This window comes from Corvus hawaiiensis, chromosome 11 (assembly GCF_020740725.1).
Source record: "Corvus hawaiiensis isolate bCorHaw1 chromosome 11, bCorHaw1.pri.cur, whole genome shotgun sequence".
In the NCBI taxonomy this organism is placed as follows: Eukaryota; Metazoa; Chordata; class Aves; order Passeriformes; family Corvidae; genus Corvus; species Corvus hawaiiensis.
The window spans coordinates 6,767,130-6,793,342 of NC_063223.1; the positions used below are offsets into that span (position 1 = coordinate 6,767,130).

At 41.4% G+C, this 26,213-nt stretch overlaps 1 protein-coding gene across 13 annotated transcripts in view; it reads left to right on the forward strand.

Moving 5' to 3' along the window:
• The window catches only part of FOXP1 (forkhead box P1), a 383,585-nt gene that overhangs the window by 129,377 nt on the left and 227,995 nt on the right, over positions 1-26,213 (forward strand). For 2 of the 13 annotated variants that reach the window (XM_048315185.1, XM_048315188.1), the window contains exon 1: positions 25,922-26,046. The exons of the other annotated variants lie outside the window; for them this stretch is intronic. The gene's annotated coding sequence lies outside the window, so the exon portion shown is untranslated. Of the gene's footprint in view, positions 1-25,921; positions 26,047-26,213 lie in introns of those variants that run through there. 13 annotated transcript variants of the gene reach the window in all.

A 26,213-nucleotide genomic window follows, 5' to 3' on the forward strand; every position in this document is an offset into this window, starting at 1 on the left:
TGTCTAGTACAAGTTTCTGTTCTAGAAAATTTCTTTATCCTAGGAGAAAGAAAATACCTTCAGAGCCTCCCTTTGTCCAGAAAATTTGTGTCCTGAGTGATCCAGACAGTAAAACTCCATGAAGATCTATATGTTATTGGAGAAGTACTATAAAAAATTAATCCAATTTTCTATTCTTCTGGTGTAAATAAATGACAAAAAAAACCAGCTTGAAACCAAAATGGCCACTTTCTGAGTTTTATGCAGAATAAAAGGCTGTTTATCCTTTCCACTTTACTTTAAGCCATGGTTTTACTATTCAAGAAACAAATTCTAATCAGCCACCGTATCAGACAAATGGGAGCTTTAGTGAGAGGTTCGTATGTTGGGAGGGAGCACTAAGATTCTCATTATAGTGCATGTCTGAATAATTAGTAGGCCCACTCTGCACTTTTTTTTGGCAGTAAGAAGAAACTCTCCTTTCAGTGCAGCGACAGACTGACAGGAGCATCGAGCAGTGCAGTCATTAGTGTGTGTCTGCCATCAATGTCATGTTACGGTGTCAAATTAGTTAGTGCCCCCTCCGGAGCCAAGCTGGACCTGCAAATTATCCTCCTACATCCCAGGAAACCGTGTTTGCTAAACCTCAGATCAAATGGGAACAAATGATTAACATGGCTCATAAATTAACTACTTTACAGGCTTATAACTTTTTACAAGTAGATAATAAAGACAGAATTTTTAGGACTGTGTTGTATTTACTTCAAAGCTGTGATGTATTCTGGTTTTAGTTTTTTTTTTTTTTTCCTTTGCCTATTTGTTGTAGATAGGTTTGCTTTTCTCTTAGGGGATAAAAAAATTGTATACAGCCAAGGAAATAATGTTTAGAAAATCTAGTGTCCTAAAGGAAGCAAATATAAATCCACTGAAAACAATATAATTAAGTTTGTTATCTCATTGCCCGATAAGTCGCTGACAATAGTCTTTCTTCTTGTAGTGGCAGTTGTTCGTTAATGAGTTCACCAATTAAGTTTGAAAGATTACAGCCTTTGCCAAGAGGATTTATCTGTTTAAAAGCATTATATTTTTTGTGATACATTCTTACCATATTGTAAGCCTCTTTGTTAAAGAGGTATAAGACTACCTCTTAAACACATTAAATCCTATTACAGGCCCAAAAATAATTTTACAATCTGTTTACACATTAGCATCTACAAAACTGTAACAAATCTGTCCAGAGATGTCTGTTTTGAGAATAGGATGCTAACAGATAGTGCACTCTCTTGAAGCTGGATTGCCCTTGTGAAACGAGTGCTTTTTTGCTGCAGAATAATTGTTTTATAATGATTTATGACTATGCAAATAATATTCTTTTTATATCTCCCCCTTTTTAAATCTCTCCTCAGCTGCGTTTTTTAACCAATGCAGAAATAGTACTGAATTTTTAGTGCTCTTTTACAGCTTTTGAATCTAAAATAAACTGAAAAGAGTAAGTTTTGTACTTTCTATATATTAAAGTCTCATTCCCCCACATGCAAGTACTCTTACCTTTCTTTTGTACCTTTGAGGGGGTGAGTAAGCCTTGATGTCAGAGATCAAATCAGCATTTTGGAAAGGGCCCTAGCATGCAAAAACGTGCAAAATATATCTATTCATAAGAAAATGTCTGAAAATGCCAGAGGTTATGCTCAGTTTATCTGTCAGCAAGTTTAACTTAAAGTAGGTGGTAGTCAATTTAGTAAATACTTTACTAATATTGTAACTATAAAGAACCATGAGTGCAGTCTCAGCATCCTGACCCGTGCACATTTTAATGACTCTGCTAGGGAAACACGCTGTACTGCAGATTAGCAATAACATTTAAAACACAAGTAATTTCTGCAGGAGGGTTTGCTTGTGTACAGTCATAGTGAAAACAGGAGAGAAAATTGTGCTCTTTAGTTAATCCTGGGAAAGAAAAGTTGTTGTTGTTGTTGTTGCTTTTATATATCCAGTGCACTTGGGCACATCCTTCTCTGAGTAATACTCGTGTAGATCAGTGGGCTTTATCAGGGATAATCTTGTGACATTATTTTTTCTGAAGTTTCAGTGCCTCTTTCCTGGGTCTTCGTCTTCTCCCTCCAGTGTGCTGACTGCAGTCCTTTACATGCAACTGAAGGAAGAGGCAAGAGTGATTTCACACATCAGAGCTGCCCGAAAGCTCGTTCCTCTGAATTCCTTGTTGCCACACGCCTGCAGACCTGCTCCTGGCACAGAGCCCTCTCCCTCCAGCCTGGCCCATTCCCCAGCGATGCCCCAGCCTCCAGAAGCAGCAGTGCTGTAGCAGAGCCCCACAGGCAGGGTGGCAACAGCTTGGGGTTTTTTTAAGCCTGATACTTCCCTGTCACTTTGCCTTTTTCTGTGAAGTCAGGCCCTGGGCAATGCATTTCCCCTGGATGGTTTCCCAACCCTTCTTAGGAAACAACAAGGATATTTGCTAATATGATAAACCAGCTGGGAACTGCATCCCCAGTTCAATCCTGCCTTAATGTTTCTCATCACTTTCTTACATATAAAGTGCCTGCCGTGAGCTGGTAGCTCATAGCTGAGCAGTTAATAAATGTGATATATCCCCAAAGCATTGCACCAGATGCCCAGCAGCAGCTCTAAATCAGCAGGGCTACCCCAGATCTGCCACTGGTGGGGGGCTCTGGTTCACATCACCTTGAAAAGCTAAAACCTGTGAGGTTCTAGAAGCAGAGTTAGAGGTGAGACTCTGTGTTTGACTAGTCACCTTACTGTGGTTTAAATATTACTTCATTGGAAATAAGACCACCCACCACCTCACACATGCTGTGTATGCTGCTGTCCTACACATGGCATTTAGGGAAATAATTAAATTATACCTGTGGGATAGTGCTACTTGGTGCCTGCTTAGCAAGACAAAATTACACTCCTGGTTGTGAAAAAAAGAATTGTAAATTAAATATACTGTGAATTGCCTAATTGTTGAGAAAAACATGGGAGGTTTTTTCACATCTTTAGCCATTGTCAAAATCAAATCAACTTCTGAAAATACTGAGTGCTTTCCTTTCCCCCCCTCAGCTCAGTTGGTACCTGGTGAGAAACACTGCTGGATGCTTCTGTGGATCTGCAATAACTGGGTTGATCTGGAGCACGGTGGGGTTGCCTCCACCACATCGTGGCTGTTGAACTGTCCCAAGCAGCCCTCTTTAGTCTGCAATTTCTGAGGAAGCTACTGCAGTCCCAAATCAGACTTTTTCTTCAGTTCCAGCCCCACTTAACTTCTTGTGTCTTTGCTCCCTTCCTTACCTTCACCCAACCACATAATTGCTTTATATTGCTTTAACACGCCAATCTGTGAAACTGCTCCATTTTCTCGGTTATTGAGCTATTTTCCTTGTTCTTTTGCGATAGAAATCCTAAGAGATTGTGCCTTTTGCACAACAGCAGATTTATGTTTAAGGAGACTGGCAGTCCTTGGAAAATGGGAAGTCTCATGTCTTTATCCTCGGATGATGATACTGAAGAGAGGATTTCTAGTACCAGTAGGCTTGGATGTTGGCATGTGGAAATGATGCCAAAAGCCTATTTGATCTAAATACATGTATTCACAAGTGTGGGGGGGAAAATGCTGATTCTGATATTGAGCACTGCAGTCTGCTTTGTGTTCTAACCTAAGTGGAGCAAGCTGGCTTAAATCATCAAATATTTTTGAACTCTGCATGGAGGCGGCTGTTGTCTTACAGAGTGAAGGCAAAGCTGACATGTACTGGCATGCTCGGAGCAGACTTTATAGCACTGAATAAGGATCACATCGTATTTAAATCACAACAGGACAAACCACCCAACCTTGCCTACCCTTGGGAATGGGGAACACCCCTGGCACTTCCTTTTGGGGTGGGAAAGCTCCCTTCCAGATACATCCCAGGTACTGATAAGGAGCTTGGAAGCTTTAGTTAAACTGAGTTAATCACGGTTGTTTTCATTTTTATGGTACATGTTGATGTGTTTGCAGTGACACCCTCTACTATTTTTTCTTTCGTGCTGTTTAAAAAGAAAAACCAAGAAAACAATGTCCTGTTTGCATTGAACAAGTGCTTGAGGGTACAGCATGGAAAATGAGTTAGAATTTCTGTCTTGGGAAAAACATACAAATTTTGTGCTGGGTTTTTGATACTGAATGATCAGTTTCTGGTTTTATTAAAGCAAAACATATATATCGTACAAGGATAAGTGTTATATTTATAAACACTTCCCTGGCTCTATGGGTTCTTGTTCCCTTTACAAAAAAAGCTGTTCATGCTGCAATAAAAATACATACATTTAATTCTTAAGGAGACAGTTTATGCATTTTACTCCTGGTTCACAAAGAAAGTTTTGCTTAGCAGAAACCTGCAGTTCCTTTCAAGGCAGCTGCATGAATTTACATAGGAAATACACTGGCACAAAGAATAAACTCCTTAAACCTGGAAAGGTCTCTGGTGAGAATCCCTGTTCAGAGATGTTACAGTGTGAGCACTGGGCATTTCCTGTGCTGTCCTTTTGGTTTTCTTAGACAAGTTCTAACTCTGTTTTTGGGAAGTTAAGGTTGCAGCACGTTGGGACTGCAAAGCCTGCTCGTTATGTAGTGGTCAATTAGAATTACCAAGTCACAGAATGGTTTAAGTCGGAAGCTCAACTTGTTCCAACCCCCTGCTATGGGCAGGGACACCTTCCAGGTGATCAGGCTTCTCTAAGCCCCATCCAATGTGAGCTTGAACACTTCCAGGAATGGGGAATGATTCAACCGCTTGTTTGAAAATAGTATTTCTATGTGAACATCCATGGGCAGGGTTAAGGGGAGCTCAGTGGTGTTTCAGGTTTGATGGCTCCTGTGCTGGTGCTGGGGTGGGGAGCCCTGTGTAGAGACTCTGTCTCTGCTGGAGTGGCATGGCTCATCCAGGTCAGGGTTGGGGCTGGCTGGGACCAGCTGCTGTTTCAAGGGTGAGGGAAAGGCATATTCTGGGCTGAACCCTTTTCTCCCCATGCTCCAGCTGTGTTTGGATGGGGCAGCAGCAAGGCTGCAGGTGGGCACAAGGGCAGTGCTTAGTGGTATCCCCAGGGATTGGGCTGGATCCGAGGTGCCGGAGCAGCCCCTGCCCAGCTCCCAGTGCTGACGGTTACACTTTTTCCAGAAAGCTGGTGGCAAACCTTCAGCTGCTGGTGAGCTTGTGTGCTGCCTTCACCAGTGGCTTTGGTCTGACCACAGGTATGAAGAAAATGGGCATCGGGCATGAGCCAACGGCTGGAGGAGCCTTGGGTAATCTTTCTGTAACCATGGGCAGGAGCGTGCTGCCCATGATTTGTGAGTTCCTCTGCTTTGAAAGCACCCTGAGTGTGACTGTACCTACATTAACACAGGGAGTGGGTTTCCCAAGCCAAAGAGTCAGTGTGACCTTTGATGGGCTCCATGAAACAAGTACAGAGATTATGAAGAAGCAAATCCTGTGCTGAACTGAATGTCTCAACTGAATGATCCTTCAGTGGGCATAAGGGACCCAGACAGCCAGCAGGGAGGCAGCCTGCACAAAATGTTTCAGGCTAACTTACTTTGGGTTAACTGGTATGACAGAATGATGAATGCTGAGGTTTTGTGATGCAGCAATTGCACAAATGTTGAAATGTTAATTGTGTGGGCTCAGCTGCCTTGGGCTGGATGTGTCGTCCCTCAGACAGTGGCTGCCCCGGCAGCTGCTGACCCAGGGACTGGAGCTTGGCAAAGGCAGTGTGGCTGCTGGGGAGGAGCTGAAGTGTGAGCTCAAGGCTGTCTTGACCTTTGGTAAAAATGGTTTCTAGCTTTGCTTTTCTTTTCTTATGGTGCAAATGTAGCCCAGAGCAAACTGTCCTACTTGTTTGTGGGCACCATGTCTGCCTTTGTGCATTGTGTGAATGTGAAGAAACAGGGTTAGGTAGTCCCATGTTTTGACCTAAATACCTTGACTCTGCAGACAACTACACTGGGCTGTGCAGTGGTGCTGGGAACAGAGCTCACTTTCTGCAGCTCTGCAGTGGGAATCGTGTTCTGAACAGAGGTTAGAGGCAATCTGTGCAGGAGGCAAGTGCAATTTAATGTCAGCTGCGTGGGATAGCAGGACTTTTCTGCAGGCTCTTGACTATTCCCAGCTTTAAAAATCAAGTCCTGCGTAATTTGCCCAAAGAGATGGAAGGGTGGAAGCAGACCTCGGGCCTCCTGTTTCTCTGCTTTACTTCAACCACAAGATTGTGTTTCCCACCAATTTCACACATATGAATGCATTAGTTTGAACACACAGAATCAGAGACACAAACTCAGATGCTGTCTTGAGGCACCTTTGGCCCTTTCTTCTGTTGTTTTCTCCATTTGGGGCCTTAGGGAAGGCATGATGAGATCTGATTAGCAGTAAGTCTGTTAATTATAACTCTTAAATTAGAGCATCAGTGCAGAAGCATCACTTTCTGATTTGGATTAAAAAGCCCTTCATCTCAACAAAGCACAGCCAGTTGCAGATGATAGCAGAGTGCACTGAGATGCATCAGATCAAAGTGATGCACTTCATGTGTGATGCCAAAATGGCTAATGAATTACTTAGACTAAGATTTACTACCCACTGTTTACTGATGCTCTTGAAAGGTACTCTCCAAAGCTATGAGTTTATGTTTACACTCACCTGCTGGTTTATCTTTCTGTTCCACCAAGAAGCTCCTCTGTGAGGTGTCTGACTTTAAATTTAGTGAAGCCTGGTGTGGTCCTTCCTTAAGTTCTGGACTTGGTAGAAGTTTATTCTTGGGGTGGGACTGAACATGGGGGCATTGATCCAGAGGGCCTGTAGTTCCTGGCTGTGTCCAGAGCTGCTGGCCCCATGTATGTTTGCACAGAAGGGTAACAGATGATGTCTCACTCTCACCTTTACACTCTCCTCCCCCCGCTCTGCCCTTCTACAACCACCCTCCTTCTCAGCTTTCCATGTCAAGGACCTCTCCCAAAATACCTCTGATTCATTTTTGTTTGTCTGAAGGTCTCCATGTGTCCTCAGGATAATGAGAAGGCACTGAGGATCATTACACAGAGCTTGCTGAACAGCTTCTGACTCTCTTCCTCTGCTTTAGACAAGAGGTTTTGGGTACTGCAGGCCATGATATGAACTAAGCTGTGGGTAGGGTGATTTTTTGCTGCTTTTGTTGCTCCTGTGCCAGGGTTATATTAGGCATGAACAAATCCAGGCTTCTGGAAAACGTTTAGGCTGTAGATTTAAGGACAGGAGATGTTAAGAGAATCCACCTGGCTTGACATGGAGCCATAAAAAATAGGAGTGCCATGTGAGAACTGAGTTACCAGAACTTCCCGTTTCCAACTTTCTTTATACCAGGATTCAATAGCCAGTGGTGTGGCCATGTACATAACACAGACTTCCACAGTTGTCTTCAGTTGCAATTTGTCTAAAAATAGGGTAAGACAAAGCACCTATGTCTGTTGGGGTGGAAGTTTGACACAAGTAGATGAAATGGCCTGGCTGTGTACAAAGATACAGGAACAACTATTTTTGCCTTCAGGACTTGTTGGGCAGAAAATAACTCGGTCCTACCAAAGCTGGGACATCTGGTACATGAAAGTGTTTTGTAATGAATTGGAAATGGCATTACTGCAATATATATAATAACATGGAGATGGTGCAGTATGGTGTGGGGAACTTGTGTAGAAGATAGAAAATGTCATGGTTTTCACATACATTGTGGAAAAGAGAAAATAACTTCAAGTGTAAAGGATATGGAAATTCAGTGAATAAACATCAGTGCATTCGAGGATTTTTCATGCAACAAGCTAGATTTATCTTTCACAGAAAAAAATCTATAAACATCAGTGACTGCAGTTAGATGAGAAATTCTGGGTGTGCAAGAAAACCTGCTTTTCAATAGATCTCAATTTCCTTAAATTTAAACAATCAAACATTAGAAGTTCTAAGGTCTGAGTAATTTCTCATTTGTATCAGTTTCATCCAGGACACCTCCTGAGATTTGAAAAAAGCTGTGCTGTTTAACACCTGAGTAAGCGAAAACCAGCTTCATTTTTCTGTTTGAGCTCAACAACATTTCAACAGCTTGTTTCTTAACAGGCAAAATGGGCTAGAACTGTGAAAACACTCAGTTCACTTTGGGCAATAATTCACCAGGGCTGGGCAACTTGTAAACACGTTGAGAAACCGTTCCTTCCAGATTTAACCAGGGGCTGGCTGGGAGTAGGAAAGAAATCCAACTTTTCTTGAAAAGCTGGGATTTCTGTTCTTTCATTGTTTTGAACCAGTAAAGGTCTCATGAAATGCAGGTGCAGCTCTGACTTCCACCTAGGGCAATGAATAACTCGACAAAGAACATTATCTCCTTGTTCAGAAGCAGATGTGGTGCCCTTACCTATTCCATTGCATGGGAGAAGACATAGGAACCTGGAAGTGCAAGACCACCTTCATGGAGTATCACATATTCCAGTATTTTTGTTAGCTCATGTGTTCACAAACTACATCCACATGGTATAATACCCCAGAGACATATAGTATAACATGATGCAGTTTACTTCTAAGTCAGGCCTCTGTTGTATGGCCTAAAAGCTTTGTAAGAGTTTAGCAGCAATATCAAGAAAAACCAATGTAAGTGGTCCATTAATGAATAGGGCCTTGAGTGTCAGGAAGCAGACGTTGTTGGAAACTTGTGTAATATTACTGTTGGGTTTTATTAATTAAATATAGCTATTAATATGACCTTGGATTTAAACACAATGACCTCTTTTGTGAGTATGATTAGCAGATGTTTACCATAATTCTTCACTCTGTGAAAAATGCTTGTTGCACCCAATAAAAACAACCATATTTACTTTGCTAAATCAAATATTTGAAACTTGGGTCTTACTTTATATATCATGGCTCCAGTGTCTTAGACTTTCCAAGTTTAAGGTTGAGAGCCCTTGGAGTAACATATGTGGTAGATCTGGGAGTACAATGACCTATTGTATCAGGGAGTGCTTTCCCCCTTCTCTTTGGCATTGTATCTACTACAGTGGAACCAGTGTGCTTCACCAGCCTCTGGATTTTATTTTTACAGAAGGGTGAGGAGAGCATTTTTGAATCCACAAGGTTTTCTGTATTTTATCCATTACTTGCGGGCAACTTCCTTTCTAGAAGAACTGCAGCAATGGAAGCAGGAAGCCCAATTCCAGTTCTTAAAATAAAGCTGGAAGTTATTTTCCTTTTCAGTAGCATCTCACCTAATTTTAGACTTTGAAAAGTCTAAAGTTTACCAATAATTTTCCTTTTCTCTTACCAAATCCAGAATTTAGAGGTGACAAATCCCATCAACATCCCCCCAAATGCCACCTGCTGCCCTCAAACTATTTTCTGTGTATATTGAGCGTTGGTTCATAACTGCTGGGGTTGGTTTTAGTAGCGGGTCTGCTGCCTGCTTGTCTGCAGTGCTGAAAGGAAATAGCAAGGGAACAAAACTATGCTTTTCTTGGGAAACCACTCCCTTTGGAATGGAGAGATATGGCTTGCCACTTTTATTTTGTTTCCCCCTCCAAAGTAAGCAACAACACTGCAAGGATCAGGGCCAGCAAGAAAAGAATATTATTTAAAAGGCGTCATCTATCTAGCCCAGTGTATTTCAGGAAAAGGAGTCTCCCGCTTCATATTTTAAGGAGTGTAATAAAAATAGCAATTGGTTTAAGAAAGGGGCTGACAGACTGGAGAAAGTGACAGTGCCAGCGCAGGGAAATAGTGCTCCATTTATCTGAGCACGCGAGCACATTGATAACGCTGCTCTCTGCAGTAGGTGCTATCAAATCCCAGACAATTTGTATCCCCGGCGTGGCAGGTTACTTACATGGGAACAAGTCTCCCTGACGTTATTGCAGATCATCATTAACTAGCTACTGCTGTTTGTTTGCTGTTACCTGCTGCACGGTGTTCCCGAGTCGTGTCGGATCATTTGTACACCTCACCCACTTTAGGGACCTGCCGCTTCCGAAAACACACCCGGCCTGGCATCTCTTCCCTCGCTTCCTTTTCCATGGGGGAAAAAATTACTGGGTGCAGCTTCCGTCTTGCTTTAACCTAAGCAAAGGTTGTGTAACGAACATCTGACAGGCTGTGAGAAGCAGCTACACTGGGCACAGACAAAAGGAGGGGCAGAAGTAATAAGGAAGAAGGATGGGCTCCTCTTCTCCATCCTCAGATCTGCTGTTGACAAGGGTGTGGGTGTGTAAGGATCCAGATAAGACTTAACGGCTCTAGGTGGGATATCCTGCTTTCTGAAGATCTTTAATCAGTTGGACTGGCATCCTATAAGCACATTTCTTGATTATCTTTCTTGGCATGTTTCAGTTTCCTTTTCCTTTGTTCAGTAATATTTGTGATTATTGTCTTTATTAAAATGCTAGCTCCTTTGCAGCTTGCAACCTGAAGGCTTTTTTTTTTCCTTTTTTTTTTTCCTCTTTTTTTTTTTTTTTTTTTCATTTTTGCCAGTTTTTAACGTTTTATTTGGTGATTTTTCCAGCCTGATTAGTTTTCTTTCAGTAGTACTTACTCCTTTACTGAAAACACGGGGCTAGAGCATCGCTTTACAAGTCTTTGGAAGCCAATTGCAAAATCTCCATTGAAGCCAGTGCATCTCTTGATTTGTAGTTGACAGTTTGCCCCATTATATCTACCCTAAATAGTTACAGGTTAGGTCACTTGGGAGGGAAGGCTATAATTTTGTCTGAAAGCACAGTTTGGTAAAACTATGATATCAGCCCAACTATTATAAAACATGAAGTGCTTTGTCTTCTCCCTTATAAAAATGTGTAATTTCTACCCATTATCAGTATTATTACAAGAGTCCTTGCAGTAAACTTGTCTTTTGATAGGCAGAAACTTGTCTTTGCTAGGAATGAGTACAGTGAAGTGTTGCTTCTTTTTTAAAGGAGAATAAATAACACAAGTGAAGTTTACTAGAACACAATAAAGCTGTTTCCAGGAAAGCTGCTGCAGAGTCAGGTAGGACATGCTGAAGATTTATACTTGGGGTGAACATGTGCAAGTACCATAATGATGCTGTAGAGAACATTGGAGTAAACTATTTGATCAACTGATGTGTCTAAAGAAAATACATGGTTTGGATTTCTGACTGGCTTTCAGATTACAGGACAGTTAAATGAAAGTTCCTTTAAATATGTGCATGAAAACTTCATTGTGGCTGAGGGGGAGATCAGGTCTAGCATGGTTACCTCTTTCTGAGACAGACCAACCCTTGACTGACCACCAATCCCCTGGATTGTGAAATCAAGGATGAGCTTCAGGAGAAGGAGAAGCTGCACAATGAAAGGCTGGTCTTGACATCAGGCAACTCACTGTGCAGCTGCTACCATGAGAAGGGTTTTAAAACCAAATTGTTGCTTATCCTGGCTAAGTGTGCAATTGTTTTGAACAAATTCAATCAAGAATCAGGAGATTTATAGTGAAATAAAGAAAAAAAAAAGGAAAAAGATCAATAAAAAGGGTGGAGTAGCAGCTGTGATTAAGGAAAAAGATTACTGTTGATTTATTGATTTGGTCGTCAGCTTGCCATCTCAATCAGGGCTTTTTTTTGGTTAATGTTATTAATATTTATACTTTAGTGTCATATGCTAATTAGAGTAGATTGTAATTAAGTCTCCAGGTCTGAAAATATTAGGCCCCACGTAGCACAAAGTGTTAGCATTGCATGTTACTGGAAAGAGAAACTTAAGGCTGGAAAGCTGGTGCTGAGCACAGAAAAAGGCCCGTTCTCTCTGCAGTGCAAGAAGCAGTTTTTGTGGTCACCCTTTCTGGGAATGCCAGAGAAAGATGATTGCAGAAAGCTGTTGTGCCAGGCTTCTGAGTTTTGAGGGAAGTCACTCTGGCCAAGCCCATCTTCCCCTGCATGGAGTGAGAAACATTCCTCAGGCTCATGTTGAAGGTCTCCTTTTCTCTGCAGAGAACTCAGTTTTGGGGCACTTCTGTCTTCAGACGATGTTTTCTGTTTGCTGGGTGTGGGTTAGCACAGCCCCTTGGCCTAGGGTCTTACTGCAGTGGGCAGCACAAATTACAGGAGCTCCCAAGGCCTGCGCTTTGGTTTGAGCTGAGAACAGGATAGTTGAAGACTTATTTTCTTTTTTCCTGTGTAGAGGGAAACATGAGAACTCCTTGTTGTGAAGCGGTAGAACTGAGTCACCAAGGGTTTAGTCAAAGAAGAAACACATCAGTGCAAACCAGAATAAAAAAACGTGCTTTCTTCATTACTCATTATACCACAATGGGAATCAAAATCACTCAAAAATTGTTGTAACAGCTATATGTTGCTTAGATAAAATAGTCTGGAAAGGAGAGGTTTTGTGGGAATCACTTCTGATTTATGCAATACAATATGTGAAGCCAACTTGCTGTGATTTTTTTCCAGTTATGTGCAATTATGTGAGATTTAATCAAAGAACTTCGAATTACTTGCATTGCTCCATAGCGCTTGTACGGTACCTCTGGGTGTCACTGAATGAGTTGTGGCCATTTATGTGTATTGCTCTTGCAAACAACACAGTGGGAAAATTAATTTAAAATTTCCTTTTATATCTGGATGCTTAATTTTTAGAGCTGTGCTATGTTCTGTGTTGGTTTTCTGTATTTGAAGCATAAATCCCATTTGTAAGACAAACTGTAAGCAATTCTATTTTGCCCTTACAGAATAAAGAGATTTACTGTATAATTTACTGGGAATGGAGGCTGAGTTTAACCTGTTGTGTCAAACCCAGTCTTTAACCTCCCTTTCCTGCTTCCATATGGATAGCCATTGTGTGGAGATTGTGTCTTGGGTGGAATAACAGACCCCAGCAGATATTGCCCTCTAAAAAATGTGCTGTGCCGCTCAGCCCAGGAGTCAGAGCCATGTCACCCTTATGGTCCACAAGTGATGGAGTCACCAACCCTTGGCTGGTTGGGATGATGGGGTTGTCAGCTCTAGAGCACAGATGAACCTTTGAGGTTAGTTGGGAGCACATGGGACTTTCTGGGTAACCAGTTCTTCCCTGCCACACCCTGCCAGCCTCTGAAGGGGCCTTTCACGCCTGTGGAAATGCAGCAAGTGTGTTTGCTCTGTGCAGTCACTCACAAGTGCACTTCAGTATCATTAGAGGGAGGGATTTATTAGTTTCTCCCATTTAAGAAGGTTTAATTAGTTCCTGTAATATTTCATATTTTACATACAGGAAAGATACAAAATGGCTCCTGAGGAAAATGGAGCCAGCTCCAAGGGAAAAGCCCTTCTCCAAGCCCTGACCTTGGGAAGCCTTTGTAAAAGCAAAAATGTGACAGAAGAGTCTTGTCAGTTCTCAGCACCTACTTGATTTATTATTTTTTATAGAGCAACTACCTCGCAGCAGCTGGAGTGGTATATGAATTTTCTTGGTGCGAACCCACATGTAGGGCAACAAACATCACATGAAAAGATGTTGGCCAGTTCTTTCTGCAAAAAAAGATTTTGGCCAGTTCTTTCTGTGTTGTTGTGCTGGCGCCAGCACTGGCAACCTCTCCACTGCTGGTTGGTGCCATGGTCAAAGCTCTCTTGGCAGGCAGAGCATTGGGGACTTAGAAGATTCACAGCCCCCAAGTATTTAAATAATAGAAATACATAGTGTATTATTTTTCAGAAAGACCTAACTTTGTGTATCAGCAATTCAACACTTTGGACTTTGGTTAATCTTGCAATGGTTGTGAAAGAAATGCACTCTTTTTATAAATCTATGTCTTAGAAAATACAATAATTGCTATTTAGCCATACAAAATAAATAGCTACATAAAAATGAGCTTCTCCCGTAGGAAAAGAAATAGAGCCTATAAAATTTATTATTTTTGTTGATCTTTGCCTGCTCTCTTGTAGCTGCCGGAAAGGTGGCTTTGCATTTGCAGAGCTTGGTGCACAAATAAAGGAGTAAATAAAAGGGTTTGCTGACGCAAGTGTTGCGAGGAACGCGCAGCACGTGAGTGGAAAACCACTCCAATGGGCAAACAAAGCGATGTGCTGCCTTGAGTATCCCGAGCAAACCTGGGAGGAGTGGAAAGCAGTAGTGATTTTTTGTCTTTTTTAGTGTGAATGTTTTTAAAACACTGCTGACTGTCAGTGTCAACAGAGAAGTACAGAGGAAGAAAAGCAGAAATAAAAGCATGACTAGAAAGGTGCATCAGAATACAGTAATTACAGAAGCTTTATTTTTGCTGCCTTTGATGCCAGCATAAGTATGTGAAAACTCATGCACTGCAGAGGACAGGTTTGTGGTTGAAATACACTTGATAGATTTTGACAAATTAAACAGTTGTAAAGATGTTTGGAAGTTTTCCAGATCTTTACTGTTATTTATGTCACTGAACTAAAAAATCAGTGGTTAATTTGCAGTTCTTATAATTTTTATGATACTTATGTTGTTGTAAATTTAGCAGTGTGCGGCATCAACTCAGCGGGATGCATTTTATGTTGTCAGCTACCTTTTGATATCATAATAGATTTCAGTTGCCAAAGCTTCGGGGAGAGAGAGAAGAAAATGTGTAAGTGTGCTGTGTGAGCGCCTGGATCAGACCCAGGTAGGAGAGGAGTCGGTGCGGGGTGGTCCCTGAAGCCAGGCCTGGTCCTTGGGGCACAGGGGAGATGCTCCAGAGTCCTCTGCCAGTAGTAACAAATGTGTTTGAAGTGGTAAGGATGGATAAGATGCTGATAGGATTGGGCCCTGCAGTATCATTGGTGGGTCTTTGAAGTCTGCGTGGCTGTGTACAGCTGGTAATGGCAGCAGTGCAGAGCTCCTCAGGCCTTGTCCTGCCACATGGACCTTCTCCTGATGCTGCATCCTAGCAGTGCACGGTGTGGGCTGTGCCTAACAGGTGGCAGGTTGAGATCTGGTCTTCCAGCAGTCGTCAAACTCATGTGTGTCTGTGTGTAACCTGGTTTTGGGGAATTCTCCACCCCCAATTTACTTCTGCTAGTGACCTTCTCCATACACAGTGGTCCAGAGTGTGTTTCCTGGGTAAATACAAGCTAAAGAGAGGGGAAGTGAATCTCCAACATGATGTGGTTGGATATGAGAGTAGCTTCTGTCCTGTGAGATGGTGTTGATCAAAAAGGGAAAGTCCTAACTTGCATTTTACAGAGTGCCTCTGATACCTGAATTCACACATTTTTAAAATAGATACTTCTTGCACTATTTTTCTTTTTATGAAGATTCCCTATTCTCTGTATTTATAGACTTTTCTTCTGTTGTCTGCTATCCTGGAAGATGGAGAGAGATCTTAAATTTAGGTGACCTAAAGGAGAAATGTAGTTGTTTCCCTCTTGGGAGGCTTTTTTTAGTGGGTTAAAAATACTGCTTTTAATCTGAGGAGTGAGACCTGGCTCAGGAATATGTCACACATGAAATGGACTTCTTATAAAGCCTAGCCATGCCCTTCCCATCTTCTGCTTCTTTCAACATTTGCCCTTTGCCTTCTAAGCCTGAAAATGGAAGAATTTATTAACGATTGTTTCCTCAGTGTTTGTGGCATTAGCCACGTTTCTCAAGGGCGTTTCATGTGCTCTTTCCACTCTAACGGGATTGTCCATTGAGTTCAGCTTTGGCACGTTGGGGATCCATTTGCACAGATAGCTGATTAAGCTGAACCTTCCTCATCCGTAGGTAATCCCAAAATACGCAAATTGTTAGCGTGACATTGGTTTTCGAACATTTTTAGGTTTATAATTAAGCGCTTTGTAGTTGTCCTCCACCTCCACTTCCCTCCTCATCAGTCTTTAGCTGTGCTGACTCCAGCTCTCCCATTCCCTTTTTCTTTCTTGATTATCTCTTTATTTCTTTTCTTTTCCCCTGGAGGTAGTTTTATGTCTGGCTCTTTCTCTAGGTACCGCTTCAAAGCTGCATGGCTTGGAGCAGATTTTTGGGCACAAAGAAATTTTGCAAAAAGAGCATTCTGTCACTGCTTGGGATTTTGCTGGGTATTGCTTCCCAAGATGACAACGGCCAGTGCTGGAGTGAGCACAGCCACTACTCTGAGGGGAGGACACTCATTCACTCTTGATTTGAGGAGAGACTGGAGATGGGACAGCTGAGAGGGGTTTGTTTGGAAATTGCCAGCCAAGAAGGAGGTGAGGTGTTGGTGTGAGCAGTGGGGAGCTCATGTTACCTTGGGCTCCTGCACTGGTACTCTTCAGGTGGAAGATGCTGCTCTTCTGTGTTGGAAGAACAAGATCCAATTTCCCTTTTGCCTTGCAGCAGCAGACTCGTATGTTAGTCTGCATTCGCTGGCTAGACTTATTCTGGCTAATGTTTGCCAGATTCTTCTATTACATATTAAAATAAGATCGTATGAGTGGGTTTTCTTTTTGTGCATGTTTCAAAAAACTAGGCCAGCCCTAACAAGCACATTTTCGTGTTTTTGTTGTTTTTTTGCATTTTGTCATTTTACATATTGAAAAATGGAATGCAAAGGAAAAAAAAGGAAAAGCCTGCTAACATCAAAAAGAAATAAAGCTTTGCATTATTCTGCTTAAGTGTTAAAATCTGACTGATATTGTGTATATACAGATTTCATTCTTTATGGTGTTTCCTTTCCCCACCCAAAGATCACAGATGCTATGATAAAAATTAATGCTCTTTTAGTAAATGCTTTTCTTTTCTGAATTTGGCCTAAAGAGGGTCATGCAGTGCTTTTGTTACTAATAAATGTGGTAGGATCTAGGTAAAAATAATAGGCAGGCATTAATTTGTTGGGGCAGGATCTTCTAAAACAAAATGCAGAGCATTTCTACCTCCTTAAATCCAGCTATTTTAGTATCATAAAGTTTTTATTTTAGCCATCAGGAGAGTAGCCCTGTTTGAAGAATTCAGCTTTAAAAAATGTCTTTGTAAATTGAGATTTTAGGACTACCTATTTGGAGGATGTTCCGTATGATAAATGACCCTTATAAGACAAAAAAAAAAAGTAATTTTGTATGTCTGCTCCCTCGGATGTGTGATAATAATAAATGAACATTTTATATATCATTATATATATGTCATGGCAGAACAAAAATCAGAAGATATATTATTCATTATTCCTGTTACTTTATATTTAAAAGGCAAAGGTTTTTGCTTCTTTGCCAAAACAACGGCTACAGAATGTATTTGTAATAATCCCCGCAAATATGAAGGGGAGAAAGATCTTCCAGGTCGTTAGCACTGAAGAAAACAGAGATGCCTTTAATTGTATTCATTTGAACATTAATACATTAATGCTGAGATTTAAGTACTGTTACTATTAAAAATTAAACTGGAAGGGCAGTGTGCAGATCATATGCTTTAGTGTAAGTTGTCAGGTGCAGTGTTTGCATATTTAGCCTGCCATTCCAACACTAAAATGGATGTTTGAGGCCTGATCTGGCTTTCCAAGGGGCACTTTTTACACCACCCCGCCCGGGTTTAATTTCTGGCAGTAGCATTTCTTTTCATGGATGCAATTGCACCACCTGAGCAAAAGTTGCAGCGTTTAAAATCAGAGGAGGGTAAGGAGTCACTTGTTTGCTGTCCTGAAGTCCTCTTGTTCTTCTGCCTGTCCTCCCCCCGCCATGTCCGCAGCTATTTTGCAATATGCAACCCCCTCCGAGCACTGCCTGCGGAACTGGAGTAGCTCTGGCATGTAGATTTCCCAGTGGGAGAACTTGTGTGGATGGTAATTTTAATGAGACCTGATTTAAGCAGTAGAATAGATCCATAAAACTAATACAAGCAGACTTTCAAGAGCTCTACTATTTGTCAGGGCAGTGAATTTTAGAGGTGCATCCATTGGCTTGGTAAAGAATATTATAATCTCGAAAACTTAGCCTGTATTAATTCAGATTGTTTCTATGCAAAGTACTATTGAGAGTGTCTCGAATCCAGGGCAGGCCAAATATAGACTTATTTATTTTTGAGTCTCAACTTTCGTCCAAAAATCATGCTGGAACCACAGGACCTGAAAGCTGTGCTCTATATGAATGAATGCAAAGTCTGTATGAGTGCACACAGCTGTGCCTCCAAGCTGTGACAAACCCTTAGCTTTGCTTTTTTCCCCCTTCATTTAAGGCCACCGCTTGGTCCATATGTATTTCAACCTCTCCCAAGTTGTCACACCTAGTTATATATGGCAGTAACACAGGTTTCTTTGGATACACAGGGTTTTTCTGCAAATACAGGCATTACACCCATCCCAGAACCTGAATCCTGCTTCATGAAATACACTTGGTCCATGGCTTTTATTTTTCATCCTAGTGCTCTGGAGCATCTCTTGCTGTTGCTGGAAATTGTGTAGTTCTGCTTGACCTTACTAAACTGTTTTCTTTCCCTGCTCTCCTCCCCAGCCTCTTCCCTCTGTCCTGTTTGTTGTGGGTTTTTTCCCAACTAGCTTTTTTCACCTCAGCTATCTCAGATGGTAGTGAGAAAGAGAGCAGGTGTAGGAAACTCAGGGCAGGAGCTTGAGATGGGAATGGGGAGAGGGAGCTGGAACACCAATAAACAGCAGAGAACAAGGGGCAGAAGAGCAACACAGGATGAAATAGAGTGAAAAGCAAGGAGGAAAGAATGGAGGCAGAGGGCAAGGAGAGAGGGAGGCCAGGGAGTCCATGTGAAGGTGGAGCAGAGGGGATGCTCTGTGCCATGGTGGGGGACACCAGTTCTGCTACCCCTTCCTGGGCTTGGGCATCCCACTGACTGCAGGGACAAGGGCAGAAAGGAGGTGGCTTCTGCCAGAGCTGGTGATCGTGGGGACGTGCGTTTAAATAAGTAAAAAGTTTATTTGCTTTTTCTCGCAGGAGATGCTAAGTGATTTTTGCAGTTTGAGTGGAGTGGCATTATTGTACTTAGCTCTGCATTTATTAAATAAATTTGTTCTCCAACTCAAGTGTTAAGTGTGTATTATGAAACCTCAGAGCCAATCTTAGTGGTTGCAGTGTGCAAATATTTTTAAAATTATGTAATTAAACAGGGCTTGGGCTGCAATGTCCACTGAAGTGATTTATTAATTGAATGGTTTGATTAAATTTAATGTTAGTTTATACAGAAAGGGTTGGTATCTGTTTCACAGACAGGGACATCTTGTGGGGCTGTCAGTGATGGTTCAGAGGTCCTTAGGAGGAATCTTTAGCACCCAATTAAATATTAACCAAGAAGATGTGACTCGTTCTCTCTCTGTCCCTGAAACTGTGTTTTGACATCTAAGACTGGCGATAAAAATTTGCTCGGCAGAATCACTTGCATTGCACTCTATTTATCACTAGATTATTTCCAAATTAATCATGCTAAAAATCTTGCCATTGTAATTGTGCTGGGGCTCAGCGCTGCACGATGTGTGTAAATAAAAAATGCCCTTTTAATTTCACGTTAACTGTGTCTTGCTGCTGTTGCAGCCAAACCATATCTGTTTTGGTGGAATGTCATTTTAAAGGTATTGTGGTTACTGAGCGGCAGCTGTGATTGAAAAGTATGTAAACTAATCTTTAGTTGCTCGTGTCATTTTTATATTCTTATGTCAGAACACAAGAAAGCTGCTTTAAATTTGTCTTCCACTGTGTATTAATTTTCAAGTCTAATTTTTCTTGGGTTAGAGCATATACTGCGTTCTCTTCTACACATTAGCATTTGGTGCCAAAGTAAATGGCTACTTGTGAAAAAGTACAAAATTAGTTCCTGCTTGATTACTCTAAAATACATATTTATTTTCATAGGGAGAGTTTTATTGCCAGAGCATAAAGGACAATTGTCCTGTATGGTATCGGTGACTTAAAAGACAAAGTAATCAAGCACCATATATTTATTACTATGAAGAGCAGAGCTGTGCATTGCTTTCCCAAAACCAAGAAGGAAGGTACAAGGGGTTTTGGTTTTTTGTAGGGATTTTCTTTTTCCTTTTTCTTCTAGACTTGCACTATGTGTTGTTCTGCACTTTTAAATGCAGAGCATTCGAAATGAAATCCTCAGCTAATATGTCTGCATAAGAACTTCTTTGTCTCTTGATGCCCAACCATTGAAAATTAAATGTGTTTGCGGATAAGTATTTATTCATACCATACCTCACACCTGATCTTGTGTCAGTATGACATCATCTTTGCCACAAAGACTTCTGGTGGTTTAAAAATGTTCCGTTGTGAAATAAGTGGGAGAGGTAGGAAAGGGGCAAGGAAGGCAACAAAAATAAACTGCTAGTGGGATTTGATGTTTTGCCAATTAAAAACAAAATATAAAAAATAATGTTCTGAGGTCCACATGCTGCCTTTGATCCATACACAGGACTTCCCTTTGTGCCGGTGGCTGTTCAGCCTGTGGAGGGAAGGCTGTACATGACTTAATTTGTATGTTGTGGGAAGTACATTTTCCTAGCATGTGGTCTAGCTTACTTGAAGAATCTGAAATGCGTTATAAATGTAAATGCTGTGTTTAAGTAAAACTTCATTATGTTTTGGTGGTTTCCAAAAATGCACAGGATTTGACCTTAAAGTGTTATTTCAAGGTGTTATGATGTATGAGCTAGACTTTGTAGTCTTCTAAATTAAATCTTTGAACATGTTATTATTGTATTTTGGCATCGGCAAGATGTAGTTCTCAGCTATTTTTTGTCACAGCCTTCATTTTTCTAACAAGAGTAACAAGACAGGGCCAGATTCTTCTGTAAGAGGCGTGTGCAGGATGGGGATTACCCTGCGTTCTCCGTGGTGTAACCAAGGACGGCTCTGCCCTTTGCATCCAAGTCCAAGGGCATGGCGGCTCCTCGTCCGTGGCTGCCATCAGCGCAGCCAGCACCCACCACCACTCCCTGTGACCATTGCAGAGCCCCACGTAGGATGTGGTGAAGGGTTTAGCATTTGGATCCAAATCTGGTTCATATATAAAAGGGGTTGTGTTTCTGTTTGGAAAATATGAGCCCCTTTTACGTAGCCCAGGTGTGGATTAGCTCTCTAAACCATTTGCCCATTCATGTGTTTGTGGGAGACTGTTTTCAATTCTTACAAAGAGGCTGTACAAGTCAAGCCATAGAAACAGCAGAAGCAATCCAAAAGTGGATTTAAAAAAAAAAATTAACAAAGTGTTTGTGATCTCAGGTTGGTAGTCTGGATGAGGGAGCAGACATAACCGCTATACGTATGCTTATTTCCAAAGAAAATAACTGCAAAACATTTCCACCTATGCCATGAGTGCTCAGGGCTTGTATTTCTCCTGCTCTGTGTAACAGCCATCTGTTCGTGTTGCAGCAGGGCTGTGGGGCACCGTCCCCATGGTGCCGTGTACCCCGAGCAGCACCAGGCACGGGGAGCGTGCCAGCCAGCCACAGGGAGAGGCAGGGCTTGGGCCAGGGTATGTTGTTGCAGAAAAGTTGATTAAGAAGAGGAGCTCTGAGTCAGCCCCTGGGGCCGTGGCCATCGGTCGGTGAAGCACCAGAGAGAGACTATCTTTGTAGTGTTGTTTTTGGTACCGATTTCATGTTGTGCGCTCGTGGTATGAATCATGATGGTTATGAGGGTGATTTTCCCTCAAGAAAACAATCCTTCCCCCAAGCAATCGTGGAGCCACCCTTTTGGACACTTTGCATGGATGGCTTTCTGTCCTGAGGTGGTCTTCCACTGCAGGCTTGGGGTGGGAAGGGAGAGCGGTGCTCAGGCAAAGCACAGCGGAGGCTTGTCCTCCGTCTGTAGCCAGGAGTTTCCCATTTTCCTCCTTCATGAGCAGGCTGGCTCCTGGATGGGGGAGGCCTGAAAAATTCGTGCAAATCTTCAAAATAAAAGACACATAGGATACCCCGCTTTCCCTCTGTCACTTCTTCCCTGCATCCCAAATAGGGTAATGCTTAGAAATGCATCCAACCTCGAGTTCAAAACGGATCGGCTTACCCGTGTTTCTTGAACAGCTAATTTTGCTGGCACGTTATTATTCACCCTCTGCTATTTTCACACTGTGACACAAAACTAGAGAGAAGAAGAGATTGAAATTTTGACCGGTACATTATCCTGATACCTGAGATGCTGTGTTGATATGAGAGTATCGTTACCACAAGGACTTTCTTGGTGGTTTTAGAGATCCCGGTGTGAATAAGTAGAAAAAAGCAGAACTAATAGCTAAAGAAGCAAAAATATTTTTTTCTTAAAGAAATTGATTAACATGCAAATATGTACTGTATGCATATTAAATATCATTTCAAAATGTGATGGGCAGGAAGCATAAGTGATGCCATTTGGTTTTGTGGCATCAGTGTGGGTTGATTAAGGGGGTGGGGATAAATTTTGGGGATTATTGATATAGCATGAGTAGAGCCAGATGGTTGTATTACACATCTTTTGTGTTCTTGTTTGCTTCTTAAAGCAGTTGCAGAATTTTGCCCTGGGCAAAATTTACTCTTTGCTCGTATGTTCCCCTGTGAATTTACTTTTGACAAAGTAGTTCACAAAGAGGGGAAACGCTGTGCCCACAAACTCATCTCTTCCCTTCACGTTTGTGAAGCCAACAGCCCCCTACTTCAGAAATATTTTGTAACTTGTGAAATAAATTAGCAGTAGGTGCAAGTTCAGAGTGTGTGTGTTGTGTATCGCTCCCCCTCGGTGTGCGGTATCGATTTACAGAGCGTGCCGTTTTTTAGATTTTCCTTGCGGTGTTTTGAAGAAGAAACTGTGGAAATGGCAACCAGTTCAGTTTAATGCGCTACTTATGTAGTATTCTTCCATTAAAGAAATGTTGTCTTAAAGATTAATGAGCTAATTTTTCCACTACTCATTTTTTATTTTAAGTTTTGAGATTGTGGCTTACCTGATTCATGTGATCAAAAACACATACTTTGTGGTATTCAGGTTGAGTGGGAGAAGGTTGTGCTAGGTAGGTGTTTGTGACATTTGTTGGAACTGCTTATCACCGGAACCACCAAAATTTACATGTGTTTGTTATTTCCCTTTGAAAGCAATTTTTTATTTCCCATAAAAAGATGGGTTTTTGTAAAGGCTTTGTAAGAAAGAATTTATGTCTTTCTTGTGCCTCGCACCAGTTTTTGTGGGTGTGTAACTCCATTGACTTGGATGAGCTTACTCCCAGCTTACATTGCTGTACGCTCCTAGGTGATGAGTTCCCTCTACATCTGGCAATTATAGTGGAAACTGTCCTGCTTGTAAACATGTTTTGTCCTCTGCTTGTGTCCCTGTGTGAAATGTGTGTTTGCAGAAGGTGAGGGGGCTCACCTTGCTCGTGGTAGTGGGACTTTTACTGGAGACCAGTTCCTGCTGACACTGATTCTGTGGCCCCATGTCTGCATCCCCTCTCCACACAAAGCCGAGCCCCATGTTTTGCCCAGACTGGGAGCAGCAGCTTTGGGGCCATTTTTTAGAGCCAGTACTTGATGTGGAAATGGGGATAGGCAGCTCTTACCCCATCGAAATCTCTGAGTAGTCCAGTCACAAGTCTGAGACTGGAGCAACTTACTCCTCATAATGCTGCCATTGTGCTCATCTGATCTGATCAGTTCTGGAAATGTTTTAGTAAGTCTATCTTACAACATTATAAGAAGATAATCAGCTGCCTTAGAAGGTCCCCATCTGGAGTATAGAGTTCTTTTACTGAAAGATGTTTTGCCTTTCCGAGATAGCTCTCGCATTTCATCATCTGTTGTGCAGAGATGAAGTGCATATGAAAAGTCAGTGACTCTGAATCCATCTGTTGTTATTATTTTCCACTGATAATTGGCTTGAACAATGAAATGTCTGTGTCTGTAGCCTTTGAAACTGTACACCCTGTTTATTTTCTGGAGGTCTTGCTCCACTCTCCCCCCCTACTTTTTTTTTTTTTTTTTTTTTTTGGTTTATTTTGGATTTTTTTTTTTTGTTTCATTTTTCTCTCAAGCTCATAACTAGTGGAGCTTGTATGAAGATGACATCTTTGACTCTGTGCATCAGTATGTGTCACTCAGCATCTAAAGCTTGCCTGCCAATTTTTGTCAGGGTCCTGTGTCTGTGCTGTGTGAGTGTAGAGCAGGCTTACAGCAGGAAGACCGGCAGATCCAGAGTTCATAGATATCTTACCTGAAATGTAGCATTTGTATCACTTTCTCTATTAAAATATTAATTTAGAGACCAGTATCTAATACCTATGGAATTAGATACTACCTGTAATTGTGTAATAAATTCAGTTGCATCCAGTTTTGCATGATGCAGGGTATTAATATTGGATTCCACTAACAGCAGTTCCATTAGCTTGCTCAACCAGTATGAGATATATATGAGCAGGGAGGCATAACTACCAGCCAGAACTGCCAAAACAGTCATTAGAAGCTCCATTGGGATGGACAAAGGCTTTTACACAGTGATATACTGATTAAATTTTGTTCTATGGTTTATTTGCATCAAGGTTAGATCGGTATCGTCTATGTGAACCGTATTATCTGACACCTTATTTGGAAGGTCATTTCAATGTAAAAATGGTGAACAACACAGGGGCTCTAAAATTTCTCGCAGGATTCTTTCTTAGAGGATTTTTATCCTGTTAGGCTTGACTAGCTCACGTTATCAGTGTTTTTGTGCTTTAACCTGGTGAGTTTATCCAAGGAAAAGTAAAAACTCCCTCCATACTGTACAAGTGCTCAGTGGAACTGAACACGCTCAATCCCCATTAAAACTGTGAGTTATATCCAGTATCCTTTGAAATAATCTATGACACATGCTTGAGAATCCAGTAAATGCGTGTTGCATCTCTTAAAGGCTGAATTTTCCTGTGTCTGCCTGTGTGTAAGTGCTCTTTCAGAATGAAATTTCGGGGCCGGACGCAGTCGTGTCATCCATGTTACGCTGTAGTCTGGAGCACCAGAGAGTAAGGCAGAGGAGTATAATCTTATTTGTGTTTCAATGGCAATCATTTAATACTGCAAGTTATTAAAAAATAATTAAATTACCAAAACCAACATGTAGCTAGGACTTACAATAAAAGGTCAATGTGATTTGACTCCTTAAGTTAGGAAGGGACACTGGTGAATTCCAATTGCTTTAAAATCGTGCTGCTTCGTTCTGTTTCTGGAAGGATAAATGAGACTAAAAAAATAATTTATTTCTCTAGAAGGAAGAGTAAATCACAGTATATAATTATGTATATTCAATTATAATAATAAATGTTTAGATGTGTTTGGTGGTTATCACAGTCTCTAATTTAGTTGTTTTTTGAAGTAAATATAGTTTGGAAGCAATGTTTTATGAGAGCAATATTTTGAAAATAATGTTTTTAAGGAACACTTCAGAAATTTCTTCCTTTTCCCCAAATAAACTAGTAAATAGGTGTGTATTTTGTAGTGATTCATAACAGCCAAAATAGGTCTATGTCTGGAATGTCTTTTATATAGTAAGCAAAACAGGGACAGTGAAACCAAATGCAGGTTTAGTCTGTCAACTCAACCAAAAGTCTGTATTAATTTTAAATCCTTGTGAAGAAGAGGCCGGGCTGGGAATGTATTGGATTTCAGTACAGTTAGTGAAAATTAATTTTACAGGTGGTGTTTGGTTGTGTTTCTTCTGCTCTGGTGAGATGGGTGGCTGAGCCAAAGTGGGCACAGCACACGAGTCAGCTCTGTGCCAGAGCAATGCTTAGATTAGAAATGAATGTTTGGCGTGGAGTTGTTGGTGCTGTTGTTATTTACTATCAGAGGAGCAGAGCATTTAGCGCTATGATTTGATTTTGCAGCTCCTATCCCCTTAAACAAGCTGTGTAGCTTGTCAGAGATCAGGACAGGTAGAATGCACAGCAGGCGTCTGATTTGAGCCAGTTACTCATTTGCTGAGTGTTTGTGTTTATGCAAAGGGGCCTCTTCCTGCATATTTAATCTAGAGTAAGGCAGTGGCTTTTGTTGTGTTTAGACCACATACCTTCAGTCCTTCCTTATACTGCAGCCAGTGTTGAAGCACAGAAAGGCTGGATAGTCAAAAGTGATTTAGTGTTTTCAAACTCTCAACTTTTTGCAGTTGGTTGGGAATTACTGTACAGCTCTAAGCCTTTTTCTTCCTCATTAATGGGTAAGTTTGCACTCGGTAGAATAAGATACTTTTGTTTCTGTTCCATTTTATAAATGCACAAAATATTTGTTTGTTTGTAGTTGTCCAAACCTCCTTGAGCAAAACTAGTCCGCTGAAGGAGTTTGTTGCAGGGAATTAGATCAAGAATACAGGTGTTTTCTGGAATA